The sequence below is a fragment of the Microcaecilia unicolor genome, chromosome 4 (assembly GCF_901765095.1).
Source record: "Microcaecilia unicolor chromosome 4, aMicUni1.1, whole genome shotgun sequence".
Taxonomy (NCBI): domain Eukaryota; kingdom Metazoa; phylum Chordata; class Amphibia; order Gymnophiona; family Siphonopidae; genus Microcaecilia; species Microcaecilia unicolor.
Window position 1 is genome coordinate 349416344 of NC_044034.1, and position 12678 is coordinate 349429021.

Genomic DNA, 12678 nt, shown 5'->3' on the forward strand with positions numbered 1-12678 from the left:
TTCTATTTGTTTCATCACTGGAGGTGGTTAACGCCTCACAGTACTATGTAAGCCACATTGAGCCTGCAAATAGGTGGGAAAATGTGGGGTACAAATGTAACAAATAAATAAATAAATAAATATACATGAGACAGGTTTGCATGCCTACTTCCTCTATTTAATGCAGATCTCCTTCATGCATCATCATTAAGTAGTGTCCTACAAACCTGACCCACTGGAGGCCCTTGAGGATTGGGAGTGAATATGCATGACCTAGATTTGCATACTTACTACCTCCATTCATAGGAACCGACTCTGTAGGTGCTGTGGGTGCTTGAGCACCCCCAATATTTAGAATATTCCTTGTATGTGTCCAAGGAAGGATTATTTCCACTGGGCTTAGCACCCCCAATAATTTTGAAAAGTTGGCTCCTATGTCCATTGTATGTAAATCTCTCTTTCATGCATATTCATTACTGGTATCCTGCAAGCCTGGCTCGTTGGCGACCTCAAGGTCTGGGAGCGAAGAGAAATGGTCTAAGGTCTGTAATATAATTGTTTAAAAAAATACCCAAAATATCACGAGGAATGAGAACTCTTCAAAGAAATGCACTTGCCTCGCCTTGACTCAAGATGGAGTATTATGACCATTCTCTAATTCAATGACCTTCATAGCCTAGTGTTTGACAGGAAGTGAACAGGCACATCACTTTGAAAATAAATCGAGGTTGAGTCAGCTGCATAGCCCTAAGGCTGATAATGCTCAAAGCTCTTTATTCAAATCTGCAGAAATATAAACATGGAGCAAACCCTAAGCAATCTGGTTTTAATCAAAAGAAAGCTTTGAGTAGCAGTATGTATGGACTATATGCACTTATTTCGGATCTTAGATATCAAGCCTCATTGTTAAAACTTAAATCACTTTTGAAGGCTCATTTATTCGAGCAGGCTTTTTTGGTTCCCTCCCACCCTTAGACTGATTACCCGCTTGCGTACCTTTTTTTTCCAATAACCCTATTATAATGTTTTATACTTTTTTTCTCTTCTTTTGCATCTCCTCTCCCCCATGTGTCTTATATTATCATGTAGTTAATTATTATATGAATGTTAATTTTAATCTCTTTTAATTGATGTTTATAATTACTTTCGGAGTCTGACGTCGCTGCACATTGTACATGCAGGACGTCAGACTCACAGACTCTGTTTCTGTGAGTTTGACGTCCTGCACTTAAAACGTGCAGCGACGTCAGACTCCGAAAGTGGATTGAGGTAACAGCGCCAGCTTCTTTGAACAGCACGGAGTGATGGAGCCTAGGACGAAGAAGAACTTAAAAGCGGCAGGAGGGAGCGGACCTCGGCTGGCGGGGGTTGGGGTCCCCCGCCAGTAAAGGTAGGTGACGGCAGCAGGGGGGGTCGGCAATGGTGGCCGGGGGGGGGGGGTCGGAAATGGCAGCAGCGGTGGGGGGGGGCTATAATGTGCCCCCTCACTCTGGCTCCGGTCCCCGCTACCGCTGACTTTCAGATACGCCCCTGCTATAAGCCATTATTAAAATGGACTTGGAGAAAATGATAATCCATTGCTTATTTGTAGGATAAGCAGCATAAAACGTATTATACTGTTCTGGGATCTTGCCAGGTACTTGTGACCTGGATTGTCCACTGTTGGAAACAGGATGCTGGGCTTGATGGACCTTAGGTCTATTCCAGTATGTCAGAGCTGTGGTTTTTTTTTTTTCTTCATGTTACAATTATTCACATGTCTGCTCTATTATGAATGTTAGAAGAAACACAAATTCCTTAAATTTTTCTATTTATTCAAACAGGAACAGTTGTCAATTGAACCAGCTGTGATTAAAATCTCTGCTTTTGTTCTGTTGGTTTGGTCATTTTCTTACAATGCCTTTTCATTTCAGACTCCTTTGCCCCTCTCGTCCATTGCTCAAGTCATAAGAACAAGGTTGAATCCCTTCCAGAACAGGACTGAGAAGGATCAGGGGAGGAGTAAAAATACCACATTATCCTAGGGGCAGAAAAAGCGGTTACTCTGGAAAGATGAAGAGCCCTTACAGGGAAGGGTTAATCATTGGGGGGGGGGGGGGGGGGGGGCTTTAGGCAAACAAGTGCGTTAGACACTCCCCATCATTGTATGTCATTTATTTCAGTTTTGCTACATCATCGTATTAACAGGACAACTCAAGGCAGTTTGCCATCATAACATAAAATAAGGAAAAGAACCTCCATAACAGTGATTAAAAAAAGCAATCAACCAAGACACAAGATAAAACAATAAAACATAAATCACAACTTCTTGTCTTCTTCCTCTCCTTGCAGTGAATCAAAGCACTCATGTAGGTCCCTAACACTCTCCCCCCCCCCCCATGCAAAAATAAAATGTCAAAAGGGCTACTCAAAATTTCTCATAGGAGTTTTCTGAGTGTAAAGAGAGGGGCAAAGCATTCCAGAGGAATGGGTTGACAAAAAAAGGGCTGTTTCTGGTAGAGTCTCAGCTTGCACATGAGGGGCTGGTAAGAGCCCATCTATGATCATTTAAGGAACGGAGGTAGCACGAGAGAATACAGAGGATAGTAAGTGACCCGTTTACTAAGCCACATAGGTGCCTACATGCACCCGACATGCGCCACAGAACTACTGCCCAGCTACCGAGTGACCCGGGTGGTAATTTCATTTTTTTATGCGTGCCCACTACGCGCGCTGTAAAATTTCCAGTGTGCGGCGCTCACCGGGCGATAATCAGCATTGTACAAGTGCTGACGATTACCGCCCGGTTAACGCGTGAGACCTTAATGCTAAGTGAATGTGTGGCGGTAAGGTCTCAGGCCCAACATGGATGTGCGTCAATTTTCATTTTGCCACACGTCCATTTTTGGGCAAAAAAAAGAGGCCTTTTTTGCAAGTGCGCTGAAAAATGGACCTGCGCGTGACCCATACACACGTCTACACGCCACGTTTTGGGGCACCTTAGTAAAAGGACCCTTAAGTGAAGCAAAATAGCTAGGGATACCATCGTAATGTAAATACATTTTAACATTTGCATAAATGGTGCCCTGCATGGTTATGACTATATAGGAACCCTGGCAGAGGAAGAAGCAACTGGTAAGACCTGCTCACAAACTCCTCCTGCCAACTGGAAGATACTGCACATGAGTTGGGAGAATACTACTACTACTACTACTACTACTATTTAGCATTTCTATAGCGCTACAAGGCGTACGCAGCGCTGCACAAACATAGAAGAAAGACAGTCCCTGCTCAAAGAACTTACAATCTAATAGACAAAAAATAAATAAAGTAAGCAAATCAAATCAATTAATGTGTACAGGAAGGAGGAGAGGAGGGTAGGTGGAGGCAAGTGGTTACAAGTGGTTACGAGTCAAAAGCAATGTTAAAGAGGTGGGCTTTCAGTCTAGATTTAAAGGTGGCCAAGGATGGGGCAAGACGTAGGGGCTCAGGAAGTTTATTCCAGGCGTAGGGTGCAGCAAGTCAGAAGGCGCAAAGTCTGGAGTTGGCAGTAGTGGAGAAGGGAACAGATAAGAAGGATTTATCCATGGAGCGGAGTGCACGGGAAGGGGTGTAGGGAAGGACGAGTGTGGAGAGATACTGGGGAGCAGCAGAGTGAGTACATTTATAGGTTAGTAGAAGAAGTTTGAACAGGATGCGAAAACGGATAGGGAGCCAGTGAAGGGTCTTGAGGAGAGGGGTAGTATGAGTAAAGCGACCCTGGCGGAAGATGAGACGGGCAACAGAGTTTTGAACTGACTGGAGAGGGGAGAGGTGACTAAGTGGGAGGCCAGCAAGAAGCAGATTGCAGTAGTCTAAACGAGAGGTGACAAGGGTGTGGATGAGGGTTTTGGTAGAGTGCTCGGAAAGAAAGGGGCGGATTTTACGGATGTTGTAAAGAAAGAAACGACAGGTCTTGGCAATCTGCTGGATATGAGCAGAGAAGGAGAGAGAAGAGTCAAAGATGACACCAAGGTTTCGAGCTGAGGAGACAGGGAGAATGAGAGAGCCATCAACAGAAATAGAAATAGAAAACGGGGGGAGCGGGGAAGTGGGTTTGGGGGGGGGGGGGAATGAGAAGCTCGGTTTTGGTCATGTTTAATTTCAGGTGGCGTTGAGACATCCAGACAGCAATGTCAGACAAGCACGCTGACCTCTGTGAGCAGTGGTGGCACTCCTAAACATTAGGGCCCTAGGCATGTACCTAGTTTGTCTATGCCTTAATCCTGCCCTGGGCTGTAGACTGGACAACCTATGGAACTACCACTTTATTTATTTATTTATTTGCTGCATTTGTACCCCACATTTTCCCACCTATTTGCAGGCTCAATGTGGCTTACACTATGTTGAAAGAGGTATAATCATAAACAGAGTAAGAGGTACGGTCTAATTTAACATATTACTGTGTAAGAAATTAGGTAGATAGGTCAGTAGAATTATTTACATATCACAAAATAAAATGGGTAAGATATAATGACCAATAGTGATAATGTGATTAACATAATCAAATTAGAAGGGATCAGTATTAGTTGGTTTAGATGTAGAATGGAATCAAGTCATTAAGGAGGATTTTTATTGCAAGTCTCTTCGAACATGTGCGTCTTCAATAACTTCCGGAAGGTTGTCAAGTCATGCGTTGTTTTTATAGCATTCGGTATTTTATTCTAGGGAAGGAGTATAGGGAGAGATGAGGGCGGAGAGGTAGTGAGGGGCTACAGAGTGAATGCATTTATAGGAAGGGGCGTAGCCACGGGTGGGCCTGGCCTCCAGGCCCGCCCAGCCAACGTCCGCCCCGCCCCAGGTGTTAGCAGGTGGGGGGGGGGGGGTGCTCTTCTGGCACTGCAGTCCCCACCTGGCTACCAGCTCCATGATCGACGTGCAGATGACCCTCGTCTTCCATCTGGCACCGAGCCTTTTAAAAAAAGGCCTGATGTAACTTCCTATTTCCGTGAGGGCGAGACACAGTGAAGGAAGGGCCGATGCGATGAGACGATTTGCTGCTTGCTTTACAGCAGCGCACAGAAGACCCGAGGCGTTTCTCCATTTTTTTTTAAGGCTCGTGCCGGGTGGAAGACGAGGGTCGTCTGCTCATCGATCATGGAGCTGGTAGGCATGTGGGGACTGGGTCGTGCAGGGGGGCTCAGATGGGATGTCGGGGTGGGGAGGGGTTCGGGGGGTGGAGAAGGGAAGAGGAAATGCATGCCCACCCAACCTACCCACTGACCCACCCAAAAATTACATTCTGGCTACGCCACTGCTTATAGGTCAACAAGAGGAGCTTGAATTGTATATGGAAATGGATAGGGAGCCAGTGAACTGATTTCAGAAGAGGGCTGATATGGGCATAACAACTTTGGCGAAATATTAGCTGTGCGGCAGAGTTTTGAACAGATTGAAGAGGAGAGAGATGACTGAGTGGAAGACCTGAGAGAAGCAAGTTGCAGTAGTCTAAGCGAGAGGTGATGAGAGTGTGGATGAGGGTTCTGATAACGTGTTCAGAAAGGAAAGGGCGAATTCTGGCGATGTTATAAAGGAAGAAACGACAGGTTTTAGCAATCTGTTGAATATGGGCAGAGAAGGAGAGGGAGGAGTCGAAGATGACCCCAAGGTTGCGAGCAGACGAGACAGGAAGAATGAGCGTGTTGTCGACAGAAATAGAGAATGGGGGAAGGGGAGAGGTTGGTTTAGGAGGGAAGATAAGGAGTTCAGTTTTGGACATATTGAGTTTCAGGTGGCGGTGAAACATCCAGGTAGCAATGTCTGAGAGGCAGGCAGATACCTTGGACTGGATTTCTGCCGAGATTACTGGTGTGAAGAGGTAGATCTGGGAGTCATCAGTGTAAAGGTGATACTGAAAGCCGTGTGATGAGATCAAAGCACCAAGGGAGGAAGTATAGATGGAGAAAAGGAGAGGTCCTAGAACAGATCCTTGAGGTACACCCACTGACAGCGGGATAGAGGAAGAGGAGGAACCACCAGAGTATACACTAAAAGTACGGTGTGAGAGATAAGAAGAGAACCAGGAGAGAGCAGAATTCTGAAATCCAAGTGTTTTAAAAGTGTTTCCATGTAACTTCTTGTGACCAGGTTCTAAGTGTGCTAATACATATGTACATGCATTAGTTGCAGAGGACACATTGGGCACACCCCCAACAATTAGCATGCAGCTTTTGCACCTAATGTGTGCTGATTTTTGCTGTTCTTGCTAAGCTGAGTGGGAGTTCTCCACCTACAGTCCTGCCAGTGGGGGGTGCTGTTTACTCTCCCATTCTCAATAGTGAGGGACAAGCAAGCTCTGTGTTTTTTTTTTTTTTGTTACATTTGTACCCTGCGCTTTCCCACCCATGGCAGGCTCAATGCGGCTTACATGGGGCAATGGAGGGTTAAGTGACTTGCCCAGAGTTACAAGGAGCTGCCTGTGCCTGAAGGTTAACCTGCCTGTCTCTAATGATTGAAAACAGAATATTGAAGCAGCGCCCTCACCTGGTAGCAATGCAGTTGGAGGACTCCTGCTCAGCTTAGAAATGGCAGTGAGGCCCTTTTACTAAGCTGTGGTAGGCCTAAGCACATGAAGCGCGTGCCCAAATGAGACTATCACAAGGCCAGCATGCCCCCCCCCCCCCAGGGGGGTAATTTCAGATTTGGCGCGTGCTCATAACGCCTGGATGAATTATTTTTTTATTTTCTCCCACGTGCATTGTTTTCGGTGGTAATCGGCAGTTGGTGTGCGCCGACCGGTCACCACATGTGTAGATCAATGGGTGGTGATAAGGGCTCAGGCCGGTTTTAGACGCTCGCTGGTTTCAGTTTTACCGCATGCCCTTTTTCCGTCACAGAAAAAAAAAACCTTTTTGCAGACGCGGTAAACACTGGCCCAGTATGCACCTAATACACACAACTTCACTGCCACAGGCCACTTTTTACGGCAGCTTAGTAAAAGGGCCCCATTATTACTAAAAGACCTCCTTCATGTTTCCGTTTTCTTTTATAAAGTCTCATTTTTTTTCCATTTTAAATAAACCATTCAAAACATACGGCAAATGAAACAAAAAAAACGATCTATGCACAGCCCAGCTCAGTATATGCAGTTCTCCCTTAAACATTTTCTTATATAGTTCCATGACACGGCCTGGAAAAATCATAATTCTCAACTTTTCTTCACATGGTTTATAACGCATTTTAGCCTTTGGCAAATTACTGCAGCTTTACAACATATTTTTCCATATCAGTTGCTCTCTTGAGCTAGTACAGATTTATCCCTTTGTAATATTGGCAGACTTCTACTAAAGTAGGCCAGGAGCGTGCCAAAGGTAAGATGCATTTAGTCATCTGGTGAAAAGATGCCAAACAGAGCAGTAGCGTAGTAATTACAGAAGCATAAGCCAGGTTTAAATCCCACCTCCTGAGTTTGGGCAAGTCATATGGGGGTTATTCTATAAGAAAAGCATCACGGCATACAGGGACATATGTGTTTATATATACACGTAAATTGCAGAATCCTATATAATAAAAAGCACCTCCAACGTTCTGAAGCTGACTCCGTGGCACTGTGACAGTGTAGGGTTCGTAAGTCTGTAGTTCAGCGTTTCATTGGCTCTCACTGTCCCCGCCCTCACCAATCAGACAGAACGGAACTTGGAGGAGGGAAGTGGAGTGGATTGAATCTCTAACAAATAATCATATACAGGGAGGTACGAACATCAGTGGAGGGAAGTGCACCGAACAGAAGGGAAGACAAACATTTAATCACTTTGTCACTCACACACATCACACACACACACACACACACACTCAATCACTCTGTGTATCTCTCTCTTACACTGTCTGTAAAACACACTGTCACTCTCAGTCTCTCACATGGGCAACTGTATGTTGCATTCTCACGAGTAAGGAGCTCTTCTGATGTGATTGTTAAACTGATTGAAGGGCCTGAACAAGGAAAACTTTTACCACATTGTAACACAGTTTACACAAAAAATATTGTATATAAAGAAATCTTACACATGTAAACAACAATTATATTCAGAATACAACCGTGGAAACATTAATGACAGGAACTCATTACATTGCTAGCGCCCGTTTCATTGCGTTAAGAAACCGGCCTTTTTTACTAGTATTCTATAAAATGCAGTGATGTGTAGTTTGAGGTGGGTGTACACTTGAGGGGAGTCTCGGTGGAGTGTGCACAGGGTGGGCAGTTACATGTGCGTATCAGCAATCTAGGGACAAGCACTACAGCATAATAACAAAATCAATCAAATATTTGTATACCGCTAAATCCCCAAACTGGTCCAATGTTTGCAAAAGCAAAGTAGCTTAAAATACAATAAACGTGATACAACAGACAAACAATCACCACAATATAAAACCAATATCTAGCAAAATAACCAAATGCCAAAATAAAATTAAAAACTATCAAATAGGAAGGTCTTTAATTTCTTACAAAAAAGATAGGGTGAAACAGTCCAGCTAAGTTGACGAACACCAAAATCCCACGAGAAGACAATGAACATGAAGAAAAGTGGGAAGTGAGCTAATGACCCAAGAGACCAGGACAACAAATAAAATTCACGATGGTTTATTGTAGACTTGACACAGATCTGTGTTTCGGCCAGATTTAGCATTTGCTGAATGATAAATCGCGGGCGTCTTATTATTTACAGGGCTGCCGAGAGACTGGGCCAGGCCCGGGACAAGGCTGCCCCCGGGGCCCACCCGCCACTGGGCCGGGCCCTCTACACTGTCCTTAAGTGCCTCACCTTCGAAAGCGCAGCAAGCAGCTGCAGACCACTCCTTCCTTCCGTGTCCCGCCCTCGCGGGTTACGTCAGGCGAGGGCGGGACATGGAAAGGAAGGAGTGGTCTGCCGCTGCTTGCTGATCTTTCGAAGGTGAGGTGCTTAAGTTCAATGCCAGGGAGCGACGGAGGGCGGGCGAGCCGGAGGGCCGGATTGCGGCGGCGGCGCTGGGTCCCCCCCGGAGGCCCGGGCCCGGGGAATTTTGCACTCTCTCTCCCCCACTCTTGGCGGCCCTGATTATTTATAGCACGCTAATCATTAGCGTGCGTTAAATCTATTAGTGTGCTTTAATAAAAGGTTCCTTAAATGTTTAAACAATTGGAAAGTATTTTGAAACTATATAAGGGATTCTGTTTTTTTCCAGACACTATGTAGATGGTTGGAATGCAGGCATTTCAAGGAAGCGATAGTTAGGGTGTTGTTTTGAGAGGGTCAAACTGTATAGGTGTATTTTTCCATTTTAAAATAGGCACACTCATATATTTAAGTATAGTTCTCCATCAGCTTTGGCTCCAGCAGCGAGGAATGCATAAGTTTAACAAAAATGCATGTTTCAGCTAAATTTTTAAATGAGGGATTAGGGGAGTAGCTTTCTTTATTGAATGGAGTAGCCTAGTGGTTAGTGCAGTGGACTTTGATCCTGGGGAACTGGGTTCAGTTCTCACTGCAGCTCCTTGTGACTCTGGGCAAGTCACTTAACCCTCCATTGCCCCTGGTACAAAATAAGTACCTGAATATATGTAAATCGCTTTGAATGTAGTTGCAAAAACCTCAGAAAGGCGGCATATCAAGTCCCATTTCCCTTTTCCCCCTTTCCCTTATGACATCACAATATCAGAACTGAGCCAAGTATCGGGCAATCAAGCCATTGTGACATCACTGATGAGGTTGGCTCTTATTGGTGGAATGAGTGAGGAGTAGCCTAGTGGTTAGTGCAATGGACTTTAAGCCATTGTGACATCACTGATGAGATTGGCTCTTATTGGTAGAATGAGTGAGGAGTAGCCTAGTGGTTAGTGCAGTGGACTTTGATCCTGGGGAACTGAGTTCGATTCCCACTGCAGCTCCTTGTGACTCTGGGCAAGTCACTTAACCCTCCATTGCCCCTGGTACAAAATAAGTACCTGAATATATGTAAACCGCTTTGAATGTAGTTGCAAAAATACCTCAGAAAGGTGGTATATCAAGTCCCAGTTCCCTTTCCCTATTTGAGATTCTACATGGAATGTTGCTACTATTGAGATTCTATTGCTACTATCTGAGATTCTACATGGAATGGTAATGTTGCTATTCCACTAGCAACATTCCATGTAGAAGCCTGCCCTTGCAGATCAGCAACACGGCCGCGCAGGCTTCTGTTTCTGTGAGTCTGACGTCCTGCACGTACGTGCAGGACGTCAGACTCACAGAAACAGAAGCCTGCGCGGCTGCAAGGGCAGGCTTCTACATGGAATGCTGCTAGTGGAGGAGTAGCCTAGTGGTTACTGCAGTGGACTTACATCCTGGGGAACTGAGTTTGATTCCCACTGCAGCTCCTTGTGACTCTGGGCAAGTCACTTAACCCTCCATTGCCCCTGGTACAAAATAAGTACCTGTATATATGTAAACCACTTTGAATGTAGTTGTAAAATACCACAGAAAGGCAGTATATCAAGTCCCATTTCCCTTTATTCTCCAGTTTCTTACATTTGCCTCAAATAAAAATGAAAACTTTTGTTGGCTTCCCTAGTCTGTTGCCAGAGTTTTGTGAAATTAGACAAGCAGGCTTATAAATCTCTACTTCCACGTATAAGTGCTGGCTGTGATCTGTGGAAGCAGCTGAGTGATGCCAATCTTTTTTTTTCCCACAACTTTTTCCGTGGATTTGCCGACATCCTCAAATATATATATTTTTTAAAAGGCTCCACATTTGTAAAATAATAGTGAAATGTGAACATCTCAGCCTAGACACCCCATTTCCCATGTGGGCCCCCTTTGCAAAAGGGGGGAAAACAAACAAACCAAAAAAAAATGGACAAATTTGATTTGACTGTGGGGTTTTCCCCCAAGTTCATTCTGAAATGAAATGAAGTAAGTCTGGTTTGTTGCATTTTTAATTGTGTTTCCAAACAAATGCACTGACCCATGAGGACACAAAGAACACATCCTGATCCTCAAAGTGTGTTTTTACTGAGCTGTGGTTGAGTGTAAACGGAGCAGACCTGAGCCAAAAGTCACTGAATGGGTCCATATACACAGGAAGCTGGAAGGTCACATTTTTGCACTGTCGTTTATTACTGGGATGGACCGGTTGTGGATTGCAGTCTGAAGGCTTTCGGCTCCTGAAAAGTTTGTACAGCAAAAAGGTGAAAGGTAAGCCAGACATCAAATAAAGGACAGGGTCGCCGAGAGACTGGGCCAGGCCCCGGGCAGGGCCGCCCCTGCCCCCCCCCCCCCGAGGTCGCCACCGCCGCCGCTCCCCCCTCCACCCTGCCCCCTCCGTCTGCCACCGGGCCGGGCCCCCTGCATTGAAATCACAGAGCCTCTCACCTCAGTGTGAAAGCGCTGCAGGCAGCAGCAGATCGCCTCCCTTCGGGCCTCCTTCCCTCCCTGTGTCCCGCCCTCGTCTGATGTAACTTCCGCAAGGGCGGGACACAGGGAGGGAAGGAGGCCCGGAGGGAGGCGATCTGCTGCTGTCTGCAGCGCTTTCACCCAGAGGTGAGAGGCAATGTGATTTTAATGCAGGGGGCCCAGCCCGGTGGCAGACAATCGACGGCAGAAGGCGGGTGGAACTGCGGTGCCGTGCCCCCCTTGGTGGCCCGGGCCCGGGGAATTTTGTCCCCCCTGCTACCCCCTCTCGGCAGCCCTGATAAAGGGTCCCTTTTATTAAGGGGCGTAGGTGCCTACGCGTGTTCAATATGCTTCAAATTGGAACTAACTCCCGGCTACCGCATGTCCTGGGTGGTAAGTCCATTTTTTGACGCATGTCCAAAACGCACAGTAGAAAATATTTTCTATTTTCTATCATGTGGTGTTTACCTGGCGGTTAATCAACAGTGTATGCACACTGACGTTTACAGCCTGGTTAGCGTGTGAGACCTTACCACTAAGTCAATGGGTGGCGATAAGGTTTCAGGCCGAAAATGGTTTTAATTTTGCTGCATGTCCATTTTTTGGCCACAAAAAAGGCCTTTTTTTCCAGGCTTGCTGCACACGTCCAAAACACGTAGTGTGACAAGGCGGTGGCCGTAGCTAGAAGGTTGCTGGGCTGTATAGAGAGAGGTGTGACCAGCAGAAAAAAAGAGGTCTTAATGCCCCTGTATAAGTCGTTGGGGAGGCCCCGCCTGTAGTATTGTGTTCAGTTTTGGAGGCCCTAAGGATGTAAAAAGAATTGAAGTGGTGCAAAGAAAAGCTACGAGAATGGTAAGGGATTTGCGTTACAAGATGTATGAGGAGAGACTTGCTGACCTGAACATGTATACCCTGGAGGAAAGGAGAAACAGGGGTGATATGATACAGACGTTCAAATATTTGAAAGGTATTAATCCGCAAACGAACCTTTTCTGGAGATGGGAAGGCGGTAGAACTAGAGGACATGATATGAGATTGAAGGGGGGCAGACTCAAGAAAAATGTCAGGAAGTATTTTTTTCACGGGGAGAGTGGTGGATGCTTGGAATGCCCTCCCGCGGGAGGTGGTGGAGATGAAAACGGTAACGGAATTCAAACATGCGTGGGATAAACATAAAGGAATCCTGTGCAGAAGGAATGGATCCTCTGAAGCTTAGCCGAGATTGGGTGGCAGAGCCGGTGGTGGGAGGCGGGGCTGGTGGTTGTATTGTAGAGCTTCCCAACCCTGTCCTGGGCATCACCCGCAGTCCAATTTGCAGAATACCCACAATGAATAT

General features: G+C 45.9%; 1 protein-coding gene across 3 annotated transcripts in view; it reads right to left on the minus strand.

Annotated features, from left to right (window-relative positions):
- ERG (ETS transcription factor ERG) overlaps positions 1 to 12678 on the minus strand; it is a 405992-nt gene that overhangs the window by 95964 nt on the left and 297350 nt on the right. The window lies entirely within an intron of this gene.